The following is a 21,410-nucleotide window of genomic DNA, read 5'->3' as shown; positions in this document are numbered from 1 at the left end:
GGTCAGTCCTCTCTTCTTCTTCTTCTTCTCTTTCTTTATTTGTTGCTGCTTTGGTTTTTTCATTTTTCGCTCTGAATTCCAGCCGCTGCTTGGATTTCTCTCTGTGTCTCTTTGAGTCTTAACGGAGCTTTTCCCCGCTGCTTGTTGCTGGAAGGGAAGCATCTTCTGGCTTATCTTCTGTGTATTTTCAGTTCTTTATTTATTTTTTGCCGATCGCTTCTTTCTCTTTTCATTTTCTAAAAATCTATATTTTTCTCTCTGTTGATCTGACATCTTTTGATTTTCGTGTGGTTCATTCTTCTGTTTACCTTCTTTATTCTCATTCTTGCGGTTTTTCTTTTCCCTTTTTTTTTTTTTTAAAAGACAAATGGGATTTACTTTTCTCTGAAACTTGAATGTTACGCATGCAGCGTGCCTGAGGATGAGGATGGAGATCATGATGGACAGCTGATCTTCATCCAGGGAACTGTTTCTGTTGGGACTGGTCCTGCCTGAACAGGGCTCTCAGTTGTGATCTCAGTTGTGTTCTCGGTCAGTGAATGTGTCATGTCATACACACACACACACACACACACACACACACACACACACACACACACACACACACACACACACACACACACACACCACACACACCACACTCCCGTCTCTCTGTCGGTCCTCATGAAGCGGAGCAGGAGGACCTGACAGGTTGGGTTTGTCTCTCTGTCCTGTCTGCTTGCCTTCATGTGTGATATCAGCAGATATACACCTCTCTGCAGACTGGCAATATTTCTAAGACATGTCTTTCTCCCATGAGCCTACAGTCAGAAATGTGTGTGTGGCATTAAAAACTGAGATTCAGATAAAAATCTGAGTTATTGACCAAATTAAACATCCATTATCAATATTGGAGACTATACATTTGTTAAAGTCTGAATTCTTCTCGGATGGATATCTGAGAAAGTCGGACAAAACTAACCAAATAAGAGAGTGTGAAATGTGACTGAATATCTGTAAACTGTCAGAAAGGGAATCCTCCACCCACATGTTTATCAGATTTTGGCATTGAGTAGATTAGAATCAGATTGAAAAGGTTAATCAATCATAGATCCAGATTGAATAAAAACGCGTATGAAGGAATGCTTTAAACTGAGTCAGTATTATATATTTCAAAGTTTCAGCTAAGAATGAGCGCAATCAGTTCAGAACCATTGTAACAAGGAATGCTTTAGATGGAGTAAGTATTATTTTAAAGTTTCAGCTGAGGAAAATCTGGTGCGTTTAAGTGCCATGGCAAAGTGTGGAGAAAACACTTCCTATGAATACAGAGTTGTTCTTAAGTGTGACATGACTTAGAGATTTTAATCAACAAACAAATTATTGGAGTCAAAGAATTGTGCTTATATGTTGGAAAATGTTGGAAAATACAGGACCAAGGAACAGTAAGATGTGACTGTGAAATGTGACTGAATGTCTCTAAAATGAAATCTTCCTCCTCCACAAATAATGTGAATATTTAAATGACCTGTCTAGCTCCTGTGAACCTGTCAGAACTTTTGATATAGGCATTTGGTCGAGTAGAACCAATAAAATAAAATGGATAAAAAGGTAGATTGCATATTGAGGAATATTCATTTTAAAAGGAATTCTTTGTATTGTGTATTACTCCTTTTCTAAGCTGCAGCTGAGTAAACACTGGTACGTTTAAGTGCTAGGACAAAGTATGGAGGATTCATTCCATTCCTTCCATAAAGGAATGCTTTGAATGGTGTCCATATTATTTATTCTCAGAGTTTCAGCTGGGTAAAAACGAGTGCATGCAACCATTGTAAAACATGGAGAGAATCCTTTCTTGAATACAGCGGCTTTATGCATACAGAGCTGACTCAAGAGTGACATTTATAAGAGCCTTGAAGAAAGTATTGGAGTCACAGAACTGGCTAGGATGGAAATCTGAATCAGTTAACAAATTAAAAGTGACTGAATGTCTCTAGACTGCCGGAAGGGAAACCCACCTCCTCCATGAATACATGACATATTAAACAGCTCTGTCACACGAGACGTGAAGGTTTATTGGAGTTGTAGTGGGTGTTTTAAAAAAAGTCATGTGATTAAAAAACAGAATCAGATTCAGAATCAGAAAACATGATCCTGTCGTGGCAGCACAAAAAACTGAAACGTAGACTTCTTTTGTTTTTTATTACATTTTTTCAGTGTGTTCCATGTGCACAGTGGGTGAGGGGGGGGGGTTTGGGGGGACTCAGGGGAGGAGGAGAGTGGAGCTGCTGGTGTTTGGACTCCACTCTGTGGAGGTGTTTCTGCTTTATTATTGTCAAACAGCATGTGTAGTGTACAGGATTTAAAGGATTTTATTACGACTGTGTGTGGATCAAGAGAACTGCTGTGATAGGAAGTCAAGAAAAAGAACTCATTTTTGAGAATGTGTTTTAAAAATATGTATTTGAACATTTTGCAAAAAAACTACGGGTGACTGGGGTTGAAGAATTAATTTTTGTATGACAAGTTTTCTGATATATTGTGTTTTCATATGGAAATGCCATTATGAAATTGCGTAATGGCATTGTCTAAATCTAAGTTTTACTTCACTTAAATGTGTATTTTGGATGTTTTCTTCCCACTTTTCTTTCTTCATTAGTGAAGAAAAATGCAAAAAACAATTTAAAATAACCTGCGGTGATGACATTTTAAGGAAGCAAATCATTTAAAAAAATTGAGAGCACATGAATAACAGTGTTTTTGCTCCTGGTGTCCCGTCTTAAGTCTTTTGAAACTGGCATTGACAACAGCGATAATGACACTTGAATGCAGCACGTTGCTTGCAGACAAACTGCAGAGTGACAACAATACAACCTGTCACATGGAGAAGTACAGCGCTGCTCACACACTGTTCCTTCTGCTACTGCGTGTACTGATAAAAAAAGAGAACAAATATGAAAAGGATAAATAAATAATAACGTGCATTCAAACTTGGTCGTGTTAATTATTCAGCGCCTGTGTGCTGATAATGAATAGATGCTGCTGCACTTTGACTGCATGTGTAGAAGCACATTAGTGTTTGTGTGTGTGTGTGTGTGTGTGTGTGTGTGTGTGTGTGTGTGTGTGTGTGTGTGTGTGTGTGTGTGTGTGTGTGTGTGTGTGTGTGTGTGTGTGTGTGTGTGTGTGTGTGTGTGTGTGTGTGTGTGTGTGTGTGTGTGTGCATGTGTTTGTGTGTGTGTGCGCTTGTTGGTGTGTGTTTTGCTGCGCACACAGGGGTCATAGAGGCAGTGTTGTTCAACATGTTGATTCTAACTTGTAGAAAATAGATTTTTATATTGATTTTTGTTGCATATTTATAGCTTTCTTCTAAGACTAAATATCTCTGTTGCATGATGGGAAAGATCATGAATATTAATTCAAGGCTGAATCTTTTCACGGTCTTAGGTTGTCATTATATATTTTTTTTTAAATTATCCCAATCATTTTGATAACAACTTGAATGTGTTATGTTGACATCTTCTGTCTTGTAAGATTAATAACATAATTCATTCGTTCTTTGGGTATGTATTTTCTTATTTTAGTTATAATTTAGCCAACAGTAGGACATGTTTTCATTTAGTTCTTGTGCAGCAGCTCGTGTTTATTATACACATTTTCAGGTTCAGATTTGTATTCTTGGTTTTCTATGTTTACAGGATCTAATGTTCAAAATCACATTATCTTTCTCATACTTTCTCTCTATAAAGTACCTGTTTTACATTCTGTCCGGCATTATGAACGTGGACCACATCAGTAATTTATTAAAGTTTAAGAAACCCCACACAGCTTACTAAACAAATTGACATTTTGACGTTGTTTGATCATTTGACAGAAACACCCTAAAGTTTCAAACATCTAATCCATTTGGCAAGTTATGGCATAAGGAGAAAATGCTGAAAATGCACCGTGACTCACATGATCCGTGTTTCTCCATCACATCATGTTTCCGACTGAATGCTGGGTCACACTAAATGTTGCAAGGTATCGTGGGACAGACTTATCTCCTTTCTTTCCCGAAATGATGGTCCAGTGTTTCCTAATCTAAAGGAGATTATAAAGCAATTGAATCAAGCATTTTCTGAAAACAGAATAGGCAGGCTACAGAATCCAAACTCAGAAGAACTCCAGAAAAGGCGACTGCACACACACTTGTTTGCATGAAGTGTTCTGATTAGCGATTTGTCTAAATGTGGGCTTATCACAAATAATATATTTTACACATGTATTTGACATCTCACATCATGTAGAACAATGCGTTAAAGTACAAATAAAAAAAAAAGATTATAATTGTAAAACACATTTTATTTGGGGAGGGGGAAAGATATCAATTGGCCCTACCTGCCCCGTGGAACCAGGCCTGTTTTTACGTCTGACTTTCGCACTGCAACTTTAATAAATCCTAAGAAATATGTTGACTCAGCTTAAAAACCTCAGGGTTGTCATCCAAAGAGACAAAGAACCAGCTGACCCGATTTAGTTTGAAGTCTGTGTGATCTATAGCTGTTTGTCTCCTCAAATGTCTCCTAAATTATAGTTTTTTGACCACGCAGACGTCCATGTGCAGCCCTAAATGTGGCTGTATGACAATCTGCTGTATGTGCACATTTTAGTACATGAGGATCTCTAGACCTTTCCATGTGACACGTTTAACCTTCAGATGCTTTCAGCTGGCCTGCCCTGCTGTGTGTATTAGTGTTTGTGGGGACAGGAGGTGTGTAATTGTCTCGCTGAAGGTCACGAAGATATACGACCATCGATTTACTGAACGTTTACTCTGTAGCTCAGTGGGTCCTCCATTCCAAACAACTGCTTCTCCTCAAACCAAACACACTTTGCCTCACACTGTTTTACATCTTGGATACACACAGGTTGTGTTTCCTTCAAATGTGTCCTCATTTTATTGAACGCGATGACCTGGTTTTCCAGCGTTTCCTATGATTTTCAGAATAATACAGCTGCAGGGCGACTCCAGTTTTGGTTCAGCAGGTTTCTCTTTTCGTGCAGGTACTGTCGCTGCAAATCTTCCTCTCTCTGGTCCTGTAATAGAAACATGGATTATAAAACTCTCGCAGTGCTTTTGTATGTTTTGGATTTGACATTCTTTCATTTCACCTTCCTATTCTCTGGTAATGTCCTTGTTGAGCGACAATGCAGAATGAATAGAGAAGAAAACAGCAGAGGGGATCTTTTGAAGAAAGGAAAGAAACGTGTTGCATGTGTGTGTAGCGCTCATATTACTGACAACACTTATACAATGCTTTAGGGTTGAACGTTAATGTGGAACCATAGTATACCAAGGTATACAATGCTAATGTGGGCATTGACTATTGTCAACAACCCCCCAGAGGAGCTGAAGACCATTCACATTGGGTGGATGATTTGTTGAAGCTGCAACATAAACAAGGCTAAACGTACCTACACATTTTCTTCTGAGTTTTTGTTCGTCAAAGGAGCCATATTATTCTCATTTTCTGGGTCGTATTAGTATTTAGAATTAGTAGCATTAGTATTTTGTATTATTGCATCTGTGTAACGTGATTTTAAACTGTGCTGAAACAACTTGAATTAGAAGCCATTTACACTGCTATTATATTGCGGAGCTGCAACACAGCAGGGCTCTTGTTGTGGACATACCTCAGTAAAATGAAAATGATCGCACAAATCAAAACACTCCATGAGTTTAATTCGTTAGAGAAATGAACCAGTGGACTCAACTGTTACAACACAAAGAATTTATAATATTAATAATTACATAATGTATATTGTTTAAATGAAAAAGCACACAGGAGAATGATTCTCTCTCTCGCTGTGAAAAGCATTACTTTTTGGAGAACCATACCTTTAACCACTGGTCTTGAATGTCTTTGGCCTTAAGCATTTCTCAAATGTTGACAAAGCACATTATGAATAAAAGCGTGAAACCAACATAGTTGTGAAGAAAATCAAATCTTAATTTTTTGTAATATTTGTTGAATCAAAAAAATCCTTTCTGGTAATTAAGTAAAACTCACTGTGGAAAAAAAGTTGGAACAACTTAATTTCTATCAACTTAAAAGAATGTTTATGCTACAAATGATTGGTAAGCAGAAATGAACAATACTGTTGCAGAGGAAATCTTTGGTTCAACATGGTTTCATTACAAGTTGCTCTAACCCTAAATGATCAACTGCTCATTTTGTTTTTGAGCTAAAGCTTTTGTTTTAGCCTCAATTCTGAAAATCTATCAGATTTATTTTTGTAATCAAGTTGGTAAAAGTAACAACAATCTGTGTTGGTTTACGAGACCATGAGAATTGATGCCGAACTCTGTTCTTTCGATTTTTTCACAATTGTAATTTAGATATGAAATGAAGGATAAATAAGGAATGCTTGAGATTGGACTCAAAGAAAACTAGAACACACATATATTACATTCCAATACATGTACAAGAAGCTCTTTCACTTAATGAGGCTCTTCCATTTGAGTTTTTAATTATATGGAAACAAATTACAGCCATTTAAACACATATTCAGTGTCACAGCCATTTCATATGAAATAAATAAATGATCTATACTACTGTTTAGAACAGATTCATTAGGCTCCAGGCGCGGAGAGGCTGGAAAAGAGCCCCCATGGCATGACAAATGTAAATACAGGATAAACTCATTATCTGGCCAACACACACCCATATATTATAATCTAAATACGAGCCACGTTTTAATTGATAACATTCCATAAATTAATCCCACAAAAGACAATCAGCCTGAGAGAACCAACATTATAATTTAAAAGAATAAAAAAAACTCTACTGGAGAAAATGAATATCTGCAATAAATATTATATCTGCGGTTTGGAGTCAACATGAGGTCATTGTTTGAGAGATATTAAACCTACAAGTAATTTAGAAGCTTTCACAAATGCAATTAAATACATGCAATAGTCATAGATCTGTGTTTTGCTGATGTTCCAGAAGCAGCCCTTCAGTCTGAGCACACAGAGCAGAATACAGACTGAACTCATTGCATTCATATAAATAGCATGGGCCTCAGTGAACCTGCTGACAGTCTTCACAAACCAGAAAATGAAAAACTTGGAGCACATTTTTTTATTTCTAGTTCTGCATGTTATCAAAATGATTCAAAGTGCTGTTAGAAAAGAAGCCGCCACAAATGAACAAATCAAACTTTATTTCTATAGCACCTTTCATACACAGTGGTAACACAAAGTGCTTCACAAAAACACATAGAGAATTCACAAATAGGAACAATAGTATCTCCCCCTTCCCGGTTAATAATCAGTGTAACACATAGCTTTGTGATTAAAAAATAAAAATATATACATTTATATATATGTATGCATACATACTGTATATACATACATACATATATATATATATATATATATATATATATATATATATATATATATATATATATATATATATATATATATACATATATACCTATATACATATATATATATTACAATATATATTATATATAAAAACAATAATATATATAGTACATATATATATATACATAATGTACAGTACATACTCACATTAAAAAGAATAAAAGAAGAACACAATACAATTCATTTAAAGGGGACCTATCATGCAAAATGCACGTTTGTACGTCTTTTCTACATGAATATGTGTCCCCGGTGTTCCAGGGAACTCACCAAGTGTCAGAAAACAAAACCCTCTCTATTTTCCTCCATACCCAAATCTCTAAAAAAGGGGCTGCAACGGATCTGATACAGACTGATCCAGATTTGAACACTGTCCTGACGTCAGGACGGTGGCACTACGGCTATTGGGCCAACTCTCCACCTATCAGGGGAATGTGGGGTTGGGCCACAGCCGGCCATTGCCGCTCGAAAGCGCTGGAGACGCTGTAGTACATATGCCAGGCCTGTAAGTGGCGCTGTAGTCTGCCACAAAAGCAGCGAAGAAGACTTCCCGCGCATGGTTACCATGGTTACCCTTCTGTTTATTCTCCGCTGTGGCTTTTTTTCTCCCTCCCCGAGGCAAGCGTTTGCTCCAGCCGCTGTAATTCAATCCAATCCCTCCCCGTCGAGGCAAGCACTGTAATTCTCTCCGGTTAGTCCACCAGCAGATGACAAACACCCACCTCTCCGCCTCTTCCAAGGAACGAGGGGACCGTGCGGCAGAGTTTCAGTCAAGATGTCCGTTAAAGTTGAAATCTTCCGGACAAAATTAGAAAAGTGCCGGTCAAAGGTCTTCTTTGTTATTTATTGAGCTTTAAAACAAATGAATAACGACTCTATATAATAAAACACGGAGGACGGAGATCTATTTTTCTCCCCCTCTTCTGACTTGATCAGAGCACGCTCCCCTCTCCTGCAGGGGGGCGTGGTCAGCTGCAGCTCACAGAATCAGCCCCGTGCAAAAACAGGGCTGGAGAACAGCAAATGAGCGAAATGAGGCATGGCTAAAATGCATGATCTGTTTGGTATTTTGAAAACATAAACGTATAAATATACCTTATATAGGTATGGCCAGGGGCGGACTGGCCACTGTCCTGACGTCAGGACAGTGTTCAAATCTGGATCAGTTTTTATCAGATCCGTTGCAGCCCCTTTTTTAGAGATTTGGGTATGGAGGAAAATAGAGAGGGTTGTGTTTTGACACTTGGTGAGTTCCCTGGAACACCGGGGACACATATTCATGTATAAAAGACGTACAAAAGTGCATTTTTCATGATAGGTCCCCTTTAAAGTATGAGCGCTCTCTGCTGCCCTCAGGTCCTCTGGAGGCTGCCCCACAGTCAGGGGCCGTAATAACAAAAAGATGTTACAAAAAGGTCTTTGTTTTTACTTTCACAAATAGCAGGTAGATACATTTTACTTAACTACAGTACATATTTTAAACATGGAATCACTCATTCAACAAAGCCAAAGAGAAGAAGCAAACTAAGACTGCATACAAGAAAGTGGAATAATAGAAAATAATCTGTTCCACTGCGTACCAACAGCTGGAGCGGCCACAGTAACGAGAACATCCAGGGCTCATGATCCTGGCTCATGACAAGAACAACCAGAATCATATAGAATAATTATTGATACTGAAACTGTGCAATAGCAGCGTGAATTATAATGACGGCAGCACTGATGGAGGTTTTCTGTAACTCCAAGTCTGTTCAAATGGTCTTTTCCATGAACCAGTCTTTAAACACTGCCAGAGCCCATACTGTGTTTGTCAGGATCTCGACACAAACTGATGAACCCAAATGCACGACCCAGAGACAAAGTCTTGAATGTAAGAAAATGTCATTTTAATTTCACAGATCAGGTAATCCCTCTTAACAGAGTAGGTACTGGAAATAACAAAAGGCGCTCACAAGGAGGAAAAAACTAGGCATAACAAAAAGAGAACTTAAGAAAAACTTAAGCCTACAAAATTAACAAAACAACAAAACCTGACATGAGGGAAAGCGATCCTTTCAGAGCTGAGGCTTGGCACGACCATTCGGAGAAACAAACAAGACGAACTGACACAGGACAGGGGAGAGACAGGACTATTTAAACATGAGGTGAGTGGGAACAGGTGGAAACAATCAGGGGCGGGGCAGACACTGATGATGGTGGGAAAAACACACAAGGGGAGGAAGAAACAGGGCCTGAAATGAAAGACAAGAGGTAAGTACAAAATAAAACAGGAAATGACAGACAAAATACATAAACATAACTAACACATTTGATGAGACACAACAGTGTTCCTGTTAGTGTTTACTTTATGTCTGTCTTCTTCTGCTGATTTCTCTGATGTCCAGCTCTCTTTCTTTCAACCGCTTTCCTTCTCTTGGGCACTTTTTATTTTCCTTACTGGGGACAGCTTAGCCATCATGAATCCAAAGTGTCCTGTTCTCCACAAATATAAAAATGAATACTCAACAAGTGCTCCATTGTGTTTTCTGATGGAGGAAGCACATTTTGGTTGTCCACAGCTGACGTTAGATTTACCGGACTTGTTTCTGCGGATTGATATGACTGCACATAGTCCAATGATCTTCCATAGCAACTCAGTTAGTGAAAAACAGCAGACCTCTGGAATGTCCAAATTGACCAATCAGGATTAAGCAGTGCTATAAATAAAGATCGTGACACATTATTATTGTCTAAGTTGATAATTATGATTTGTTGACTGACCAAGTGGAACATTATGTAACCGGGTGAGGAACTGACTGCTTGAATAATCAATGACTTTTGCATGTTTGAGCTCATTAGCTTAAATCTGAATTTTAAACTACCTACTGTTTTGCTTCATGTTTTCCACATCCTTCATTAGCTTTTGCTTCATTAAGTACACTTTGAAAAAACATTCCCCGGGATTAAGAAATATTCGTAACATATGAAAACGCTGTTCTGAAGAACACTGATGTAGCATTTAAAGCTGGATGTTTCCATGTAATGAATCCAGAACACCCCGTGTTCACTGCTCCCTGTCCTTTTTGTTATGCAGCTTCTTGGCTGACTGGATACTTTCTGACTTTCTCTCCTCCGCTCGCTGTCTTTCTCAGCATCTCTCCTCTCTCCTGATATCTCTCCTCTCTCCTGACATCTCTCCTCTCTCCTGACATCTCTCCTCTCTCCTGATATCTCTCCTCTCTCCTGATATCTCTCCCGCTTTGCCAGAAGATTTCAACTAAACTGTCATTAATGCAAATTACCCTTGCTCTATCTTTGCTCCAACATTCACAGTGTGTGTGTGTGTGTGTGTGTGTGTGTGTGTGTGTGTGTGTGTGTGTGTGTGTGTGTGTGTGTGTGTGTGTGTGTGTGTGTGTGTGTGTGTGTGTGTGTGTGTGTGTGTGTGTGTGTGTCTGTCTGTCTGTCTGTCTGTCTGTCTGTCTGTCTGTCTGTCTGTCTGTCTGTCTGTCTGTCTGTCTGTCTGTCTGTCTGTCTGTCTGTCTGTCTGTCTGTCTGTCTGTCTGTCTGTCTGTCTGTCTGTCTGTCTGTCTGTCTGTCTGTCTGTCTGTCTGTCTGTCTGTCTGTCTGTCTGTGTCTGTGTGTGTGTGTGTAGTCAGGAGTCAAGCAGAAAGACAGAAACAGATTGAAACCTCCCCCATTATCTCTCCATTATCTGTTATTACCTCTCTTCCTCTGTGCTGTGCGTCTTGTTTGTAATTGATTCCACCTGTTTCTATCAGTCCACTTGAAGTGTGGGCTTTGTTAGTGAGACATGAGGCTGGAGAACACACACTGCTCTACTGTGTCATTGTTCAACTGATTCCAATGAGGAGGGACCAGATGCCCATTCATGCGGCCTCCTCCAGAAAAAGATCGGCAACCAACATCTTTTCTTGGCGTCTTCAAGTTGATACTATGTCAACTTTTCAGAAAAGGGCTGGTGACATCACTGTAGGAGTTGTTGAGAAGCCATTTCTCTCAGATGGTAACAGTCATTAACACAGACCCGATCGGAGGAGCAGACACTGAGGCGCCGTTTACACGAGGAGAAAACTGCTTGTATCTGCATAGTTTCGCGTGCGTATAGCCCTATTATTTACACGAGGCCGATAGAAACTGACCCCACAAACGATAACGGGTCCCAAGGTGGATAGATTTGCAAACGAAACGCTCTGGGGGGTCAACCGAGTCCGTGTAATCACCTCTATACGAATATTTCCTGAAAAAATAACGATAGCCCCGCCTCTCCCCACCTCTCCTGCTCACTGCTGTAGCAACTATCAAAAATAGCTGTGTTAATTAAACGCACAAGGGGTTCTTGAATGAAATAATATTATAAAAGGCAAACCAGAATTGTTAACGCCCAATATACTCCTTAAACAAAATAAACAGAGTCAGATTTCATGCATTGATCCATTATATTGACAATTTTCCAGCCAAACAACACAAACAAAATTAAACAGTCCGCTCTGCGATACACCAAACTTGTCTTTACTGCCTAATCCAGGCCATTATTGTTCATTGCTCCTGTGCCCGTCGGCGGCAAAAAGAGAAATGTTTGTAGGCAGAGGACCGGCGTGTCCCAGAGGAGCGATCTCACCCGGTGTTTGTAGAGAATATCTCTCTTTCTGAGCGCGTCCTCTCCACAGAGACGTGCTTCTTGGTCGGTCGATGCAATATCCACAGATTCGGTTCCTTTCAGTTAACTTCCCCGTTGCATTTATCCATATGCTGAGGAAATGACTATATCCCGCTGAATACCAGCAATCGCCACACACACTTCCTCCTGTCAGTAGCTACTGCTAGTGCTACTGCTACTGACCATGCTACAGATATTAGTGCAACATCTACAGCTCCTCTACCACAACCATCAGCAACAAGTGGACATGGAGAATTACATGAACTACATGTTGCTAAATACACCGCGGGGCTTAAACAGAAGGGTAGCCATGGCAACATTGCTGCGGGGCTGCTCCGGGCTGCTCTTCTTCGCTGCTTTTGGTGTATTTTGGCGGAAGTTACAGCGCCACTTACAGTCCCGGCATATGTACTACAGCGTTTCCAGCGGTCTCGTTTGAACAGACACGTTAAATGAAACGAATGCATGTGAACGGAAGACTTTTTTGAATACGCATACTGTGCATAAACGCAAACGTTCCCGTGTGAAGGAGGCCTGAGTATCGCTGCTGATGAGTGTTGTACTTTGAATAATCATCTTCTTTGCTTAACAGCTTTCAGGCTGAGAGCTGAAGCTCATTCCAACGAAGTGTGAAACAAGCATCTACCGGTTTGTTCATATGGTAAAAACAATGTCAAACTGAAAAATTCAAGGTGGTGAAGCTAGTCCGTCATAAAGGTGGTGAGAAGTTGTTACGACAAGCTTTGTTTTTCGCTAAGCCCAAATCAGTGGACGAGTTTTGTTCCCCCCTTTGGTTTAGTTTATGTTCAAACCTGTAACCAAAGAAAATCCCCTAATTTCCCTCACAGGGAGAGGCTACCATCCCGAGCTCATGCTTTGCTATTTGATTACACTATTTGATGTGTTTTTGTTTTTATGTCTAAACTAAGTATATTATATGTTGCATTGTTGGAGGAGACAGAGCTGAGCTGAATCTTGAGAAAGAGAACGAGGAAGACTTGTTCCTTTTGCTATTTTTGTGCTTATTATATCCTGCTTTGATTATAGTAACCGTGTCATGAACCTCTAAGTAAAACCATGCTCAGTATACCTTTTTTGGTTTCTTTTGCACAGGACTAAACAGGACACTAGTCTTTTTGTTTGGGTTATAGAAAGAATGAAAGCTTCAAAATGAAAGCGAGTTGTACAGAAAAGCATGTGAAGGCTGGGAGGAAGAAGAGGGAGATAAGGATACAGAAAAGCATGTGAAGGCTGGGAGGAAGAAGAGGGAGATAAGGATACAGAAAAGAGGGGAACGCTGAGGAGTAAGGGGGGAATATACACATTTAAAAAGATGATGAACAAGAAGAGGAAGGAAATGTAGATCTAAGGAAGGCAGGAAGGAGAGATGAAAAGAGGAAGTAATGATGAAGAAGATATGGTGGAAGAAGAAGAATAAGGAGATCAAGGAGAGGAACAGGGTACTGATGAAAAGCACAAGAGGAGAGAAGGTGTAAGAGGGGAGCTTGTAGAGATGTGAGTGTGTGTTTGCCGAGGTTGGTGTGTGTGTGTGTGTGTGTGTGTGTGTGTGTGCGTGCGTGTGTGTGGGCGTGCGTGTGTGTGGGTGTGTGTGTGTGTGTGTGGCGTGTGTGTGTTTGTGTGTGTGTGTGTGTGTGTGTGTCTGTGGGTGTGTGTGGTGTGCGTGTCTGTGGTGTGTGTGTGTGCGTGTCTGTGGTGTGTGTGTTTTGGGGGGGTGGGGTTGGGGGGGGGGGGGGGGTTGTGTGTGTGTGTGTCTGTAGTGTGGTGTGTGTGTGTCTGTGGGTGTGTGTGTCTGTGGTGTGGTTGTGTGCGTGTGTGTGTGTGTGTGAAGTGTGGTGTGGCGTGCGTGTCTTGTGGGGTGTGGTGTGTGGTGGTGTGGTGGGTGTGTGTGTCTGTGTGTGTGTGGTGTGTGTGCGTGCTGTCTGTGGTGTGTGGTGTCGGTGTGTCTGTGTGGTCGTGTGTGTGGTGTGTGTGTTGTGTGTGTGTGTGTGGTGTGTGTGTGTGTGTGTGTGGTGTGTGTGGTGTGTGTGTGTGTGTGCGTGCGTGTCTGTGGTGTGTGTGTGTGTGTGTGTCTGTGGTGTGTGTGTGGGTGTGTGTGTGTCTGTGTGTGTGTGTGTGTGTGTGTGGTGTGTGTGTGTGTCTGTGTGTGTGCGTGTCTAATGACTGATAAAGCTAGGCTGGTGTTGAATTATAGATTCAGCCCCGGTGAAAAAGAAATCTTGAAAATGTTACTAAGCCATTCAAAGATTAGTCAAACAACCTCCTACATGACCTGATAGAGGGATGAAAGGAGGAAGGGAGTGAGGAAGGAGACGAGGAAGTAGAGGATAAGGAAACACAGAGAGGAGGGGAGTAGAGAAGAGGATGATCAGTGATAGAAGAAGTATTCAGATCCCTTAGTTAATATGGGTATCTTTATTATTTTGAGGCACGCCATGTTGGCTTGTCTTAAACCCAGGTAACTGAGTAACTGAGGCTCAGTCTGCCAAAACGTCAGCAAACACATTGAAAGTTGCTGCAAAAATGATAAACGTTACATCAAACCTGTATTTTATTTTAAATTGGACCCTAACTTCCCTATTGAACATTGAATGCAGCTACCTCTATGGGGCTCATGTGTGTGTAAATGTGGCTCTGATAGCCGCTTCTCATCCACTGACCTCACCGCACGGCACTCGCCCACACGTTGTGGAGCAGTTTCACTTGAATTACACATTTGAACCTCTTGAGGAAACTAGAGGGGAATACCAATACAATTAGGATTCATCCTGTTGGGCAACATGGAGGTCTGCAACAGTTTATGCCAATCTGTTCAAAGGTTCTTGAAATATTCCAGTTGAACTTTGTTTTAGTAAAGTACACTCTCTGAGGTATCTCTCCACCTCATGGGAAGAGAAGGAAGGAAGGAAGTTGGAAACGATGTTAACGAGTGCTTGAGGGAGCAGGTGTCGAATGAAGCATTCTGATTGGTCAGGCCCGTTTCCCAGCAGCAGAGCACATGTGTGTTCAGCTTCATGAACTTCTGCTGCTAACACACACACACACACACACACACACACACACACACACACACACACACACACACACACACACTCTCTCATGCATGTGTTTGCATATTTTTGTAATGTAATAATATGATTATAGTTAATTGTGTGTGTTTGTGTGGGTGTTTTGTGTTTTTTTAGATAGCCAGTTAATTCTGTTCCACATGATTTAACACAGCCAAAAATGACAATGAAAATAATATACAATTATACCTCTCTGAAAGGTCTGAATGTGTTCACTTTGATGGGCTGTCTTCTGAGTGGTTAAACATTGCAAATGGTGTTCCTCAAGGTTCTGTTTTAGGTCCACTTTTATTCTCCATATATATCAATAGTTTAGGTGAAAATGTGGATGAAGCTACTTTACATTTTTATGCGGATGATACCGTGATGTACTGTGCAGGTCACTCCATTAAGGAGGCTGGTGTTAAATTACAGGCTGTTTTTAACATTATTCAGACTCAGCTCTCTGAACTTAAGCTTCTTTTAAATGTTGATAAAACCAAGGTAATGCTTTTTTCAAAAGCTAAAAAGACACCAGAGCCTATTTTAGATATTGTTACTATGCAAGGACAAGTACTAGAAGTGGTTGCCTGTTATAAATACCTTGGTATCTGGCTTGATGATTGTCTCACTTTTAAACTTCAGGTCAATAACCTGCTTAAAAAGCTGAGGGTTAGACTAGGTTTCTTTTACAGGAACAAGTCCTGTTTCTCTTTTGAAGCCAGGAAAAGGCTAGTCACTGTGACCTTTTTACCTGTGCTGGACTATGGTGATCTGGTCTATATGAATGCACCTGCCCATTGCCTGAACAAGTTAGATGCCGCCTATCACAATGCACTGAGATTTGTCACAAATTGTAAAGCACTTACACATCACGTTTATTTATAAAGCTTTGTTGGGTAAACTCCCGTATTATATCTGCTCTCTGATAACACAGAGAGTTGCAAGCAGCTATTGTCTGAGATCGCATGATGTAGTCTTGTTAGATGTGCCAAGAGCAAGGACTGTCTTAGGTAAGACAGCTTTTATGTGCGCAGCTCCACTTGCTTGGAACAATCTTCAGCAAGAATTGAAACTGAGCAATCTCATTCCTCTGCATGTTTTTAAAGCTAAGCTAAGTGAAATGCTCTTTGATACTATGGGCACTTGTAAATGTCGATAACTATGTAAATGTATCCTGTAAATATAATGTATGATGTCCTTTATTGTTTTATGTTTCATGTGGAACCTATATGCTGCAGGTCTCCCTTGAAAAAGAGATCTATGGGACCAATCTGGTTAAATAAAGGTTTGAAATGAAATGAAATGAAATTATAGAACACAAATGTCTTAAGTAATAACTATAATAAAACAATGTATCCAAGCAAAGGCCGTTGGAAAAATGTAATAATAGTTGCATAGTGGTAGTTTAGAGAACATATACAACAAACACAAATGTAGAATAGGAAGCAAGGAAAACAAGTATGTAAAAATATATGTGATTTAAAAAAGGAAAAGCTGTGCAGTTCTTGTGAAGGAGGGCAGTTGTATTTATCTTGTTAACCCCAGGACATTTTTTATTTTTCTCTTCGTACTTTATTACAATTCAGTTTTTATTTATTTTTATTTACGTTACTATGTATTTTTATTTGCAGTTTTTTTTATACAGTACAAAGATACTTTTAGTACTTTACTACAGAACACGTTTATTGAGCATCTTGGGCACAGAATAATTATTTGAGGTTGATGCAGTTCTCATCCTATAGATATATAGTATAATGTCAATACAAATTAAATTAACGAACAGCAATACAAATACAATCAGACAATGGAATTACATAAAAGTCAGCAATGTATCGGTACAATATACCTAAAGAGACATGCAAAATATACAAAAATGTGTTTAACATTTATAGATACAAAAATAAAACCGATCCCCAGTCAAAAATAATTCAAGAATGAATGAAAATCAAAACAAGGTATCCTCAGAAAGCCAACATTTGTTTCAACATCATCATTGGTGAAATCAGCAACAGGTTTGCAGATAGATTTTCTTCATTAAAATTAACCCTATTTTGGAGATAAATGTATTGACTTTTCCACATTTGTCCACACAGTAATGCCATGCCATACATGACAAATGCAGACATAAGAATGAACAAGTAGTTAAATGATGATCAGATTGTTCTGTTCTGCCATGAGTGACACCAGCCACCACCATCCTCCCGCCCACACAGTTTGATTGACAGTTGATCCCTGGGAAACGCAGTGCAGAAAGAAACTGGAGAAAACCGGCTTGTTCTGACCTTTAGCTCGTGCTAACTAACATTGGCTCATTATGGAAGGAGGAAGAGAGAGAGTTGTAAATGATGATAATTATCAGCCAGCCTCATTATTTGCAGGTAATTCATTCCACTGCCTGTCTGTGGGCTTTCCCACTTGGCTGCATTAGGGATGCACATTATTCCATGAAGCATTGGCCTGTCGATACCCTCAGCTCCTCTGCTGCCAAACACTTTGGCTCGCATTCCCTCCATCTATCATCCATCTATTCGTCTCAGAACCAGATCGTCACATGCAGCCTCACACAGAGTCAAGGAGGTCTGAATACTCGCTATGTCAGGTTAGTCAAACTCAGGTTGGGAAGTAACAGATTACCTGTAAAGGGATTACGTAATCAGGATACAGTAAAAGGTAACTGTATTCCTTTACAGTTACCTTCAACAAGATGAAATCTGATTACAGTTACATTTATAAAAAATGGGGATTACTAGCAGGATTACAATGTTATTAAAACACTAAAGAGAGCATATAGTGTTTGTTGTAAAGGATCAGATGTTATCTCTTCTCTGTAAGCTGTACTGTTCTGTAGGATAATACTTTAAGTGTGAGGCCTACTGCCTGAATCTGCTTTATGGTTTTCACTTTCTTTGCTTCATTTGTTCTGTTTTTAATTCAGTAGGTGAACCTATATGTTCATAAAATAGTGTGTGTGATTTTAACTGTGTGTATTAAACTAAAACGGAGCATTTTCTGTCAGCTCAGATTTTATTTCTGCTTTTTTAAACTGTAGTATGTGCTCATGTGTTTCAGTGTTGGTGTATAGCAGGGGTCTCCAACCTTTCTTCATCTGAGAGCTACTTTCAAAAAATGAAAGTGGCCAAGAGCTACTTGCATCACATCGCTTACATTTATTCACATAGCCCTCATCAGTTGAATTAAGCTATACTTTTGTACACGTGTGAAATTGCAATACCTAAAGCTTATCAAAAATCTTAACTTCACATCAAGGTCCAAGAAAACGAAGATTTCTCACATATTATTATGGCCCACATAATAAGTACATCACTTAACATTCACATAAGTGTCCTTAATCACCACCTTACAAGCATTTCACTCTTTTGTTAGTGAGATGAATGGCACTGGCAGTCCGCCATACAGGTGTATGCTGGACTGGACCCACTTAGGCTCACTCTAATAGAGTCATTTAAATGTACATCAGTCGGTCTTGTTCTGTATTTAGATTTCATTCATGTCAGAAAAAGCTGCTTCACAAAGGTATGTAGAACAGAACCAAATAAAGCAGACATTTTCAGTGCTGCTTGGTGAATGTTCTATAGTTTTCTGGGTCTACAAGGCTCCAGAAATGTTGTGAGTTTTGCTGAGACTTAAGCTGAACATTATTTTGGAGGTCTCCACAGGATTGACACTGAACAGTTGTTCAGCCATCTTTTTCTTCTTCTTCTTCGTCTTGACATTACATTATAAACCATAATAAATCAATTGTATAGGTCTAGCCTCCCTATATCTGTGTGTGAAAATAGTTCCATCCTCAAAAACAAAAAACTAATACTTCTGCAGTCTAGCTGCAGCTTCTAGCTACGGTCTTCTGTTAAAAAAAAGACACTGAATGTCTTGAATGTGGCATCACACACGTGACTTAAGTCTGAACACAGCAGACAACAGGAGTATTTACAATAGCATATACAAACAAAAATAGTGCATGTGGGTGCACACTTACATTCTCTGTCTTACTGTTACATAAATCCCATGAATGTATGAGATTAAGTTAGCTTCATCATATCTCAATCAGTGATTAAGTGAATAATAAAGTTTCTATCGGGTCACTATCAGCCTGTCACTCATTATTTTCAGGGAGGGGGCGGGGTTTGGAGGAACGGAGAGGAGACGGTGATCGCGGAAGCTTTCCTCCTGCCTTCACAAACTTTACACAAGTATTTATCAACTGAAAATAGCAAGAGGACATTCATACTCTGCAATCCAAGACTTGATTAAATCCACCAAAAACCTGACATGACGATAACGAGTGTTTTTCAAAAAACACAAATCCCTCCCTGTGTGTCTCTGAGCCGCAGCGACAGGGCCTGATTCAGAGCGGGTCATTCTGCTGTTGGTTCTGGACTGGTGCTGGTGGAGAAAGCAGACTGCTCCGTGTGTGTTGTCGCTGTGCCGCTGTCACGTCTGTTCCTTGATCTCTGCGTCACCGACCATTTGATATTCGTGTGACAGAAAAAATTTGAAAATAAAAAAACGTTATTGTCCAGCCGCGGCCGAAAAATCAATAAGCAACCTTACTACGCTATAATCGATAATCGAGCGGCGAGCTACTGAAAAGCTGCCCGCGAGCTACCGGTAGCTCGCGATCGACATGTTGGAGAGCCCTGGTGTATAGGCTACTGCCTGAATATGCTGAATGAAAGACAGGTTTTCCTATAAATAATTTTTGATCCTAAATACCTTGTTTTTTTCTTTTCTATAGGATCACATTGTTCTGTTGTCTTACATACAACACTTCAGTAAATACATCTTATCGTTATTTATTTTCTCTTGTATTTATTTGCATTGCAGTTGCATCGAAGTTATCCGAAATCAAACGGAAAGTAACCAGGTTACATTACTTAGATTAGGTAACTGATGTATAGGTATAACAGAATATATATACACAAAAGCAGCGTTTTTCAAAGTGTGAGGCGCGCCTCCCCTGGGGGGCGCCAGAGAGCTTCAGGGGAGGCGCAGCGTGAGAAAACGTCACTTGAACACTTTTGGCTGTCTGTGGAGACCGAGTTCCCCCAACTCGCCAAAAAGGCTGTAAAAGTGCTCATTCCCTTCACCTCCGCCTACCTGTGTGAGTGCGGGTTTTCCGCATTGACTTTGATCAAAAGCAAGTACCAGTCAAGCAGGGGTGGATCTACCGGGGTGGCATGGGGTGGCAACTGCCACCCTAAAAATAGCCTTGCCACCCCAGCTGCCACCCCAGTTGGCAGCTTTGTTTTGAAATAAAAGTTGTGGCTCATCGGACATTTATGAGAGAAAATCCTCATCCTTGTGAATGCAGCACAAGACGCGAGCCTTGTAACCCCTCCCCCGGCCCTGGCGCGAGCGAGGAAATGTGATTGGCGGCAATTTCATTTGAACGTGACGGTGCGTTCGGACCCAAGTAGATGGAAGGAATGAGGTATTTGCGGTCTGCAATGACAGAAAAGAGACTGTCAAGTTTGGTTGTACTCAGCATTGAATCAAAACGCACTAAAGCTGTTAATCTTAATACGTTTGTGAGGCGTTTTGCTGAACAAAATGGTAATCGCCGCATTCAGCTGTTATAGGCATGCCAACTTGATGCTCTGCTCACGGATGACTCGATGTGCATAAAAAACTGTTAAGATGATGACCTTGACGTGTGTGAATATTTTTTTTTCTTTGTGAGGGTCTGCCCCCAAAAAACAGTTTTAAGTCCTGAGAAAGTCAATTAAGACGGTGTGTAAAACTACACTGCCCAGCCAAAAAAAAGTAACCACTTTGATTTAACTAGGCCAGTAGGTAAGGACATTCCACTGGATAATAATACCCCTGCATTATAGCAACAACAACAATAATAATAATAGCAATAATAATTGGGAGGGGGGGCGCGGCTGTTCTTATGTTCTCTGAGGGGAGGCTCACCTTCCCACACTTTGAAAACCCCTGCACTAACCTGGCTCCCAACCTGGCTTGACATGTAGGTCTGCTGCAAAAACAAACTTTTACATTCAGATCATTTTAAATCAATCTGGAGCACTTTTCCTTGAGTGTGGTGTGATAGTATATTGAAACATTTTAAGTGCAGTTTAATCCTGCAAGGCAATAATCATTGGGACGTTTCAAAAGGTGTAAGTGCACTACATGAAAACATGTAGGGCTTCTTTAAAGTACTTTTGGCCTTGTCTATTCAAACTATTCCGTGTTGTTTTGGGTGTCCATGACCTTTTTCTTAAAGTGGACCTATCATGCTATATTTGAATAA

Source organism: Trematomus bernacchii, unplaced genomic scaffold (genome assembly GCF_902827165.1).
Source record: "Trematomus bernacchii unplaced genomic scaffold, fTreBer1.1, whole genome shotgun sequence".
Lineage (NCBI taxonomy): Eukaryota > Metazoa > Chordata > Actinopteri > Perciformes > Nototheniidae > Trematomus > Trematomus bernacchii.
Note: the sequence above shows the minus strand (reverse complement) of the source record.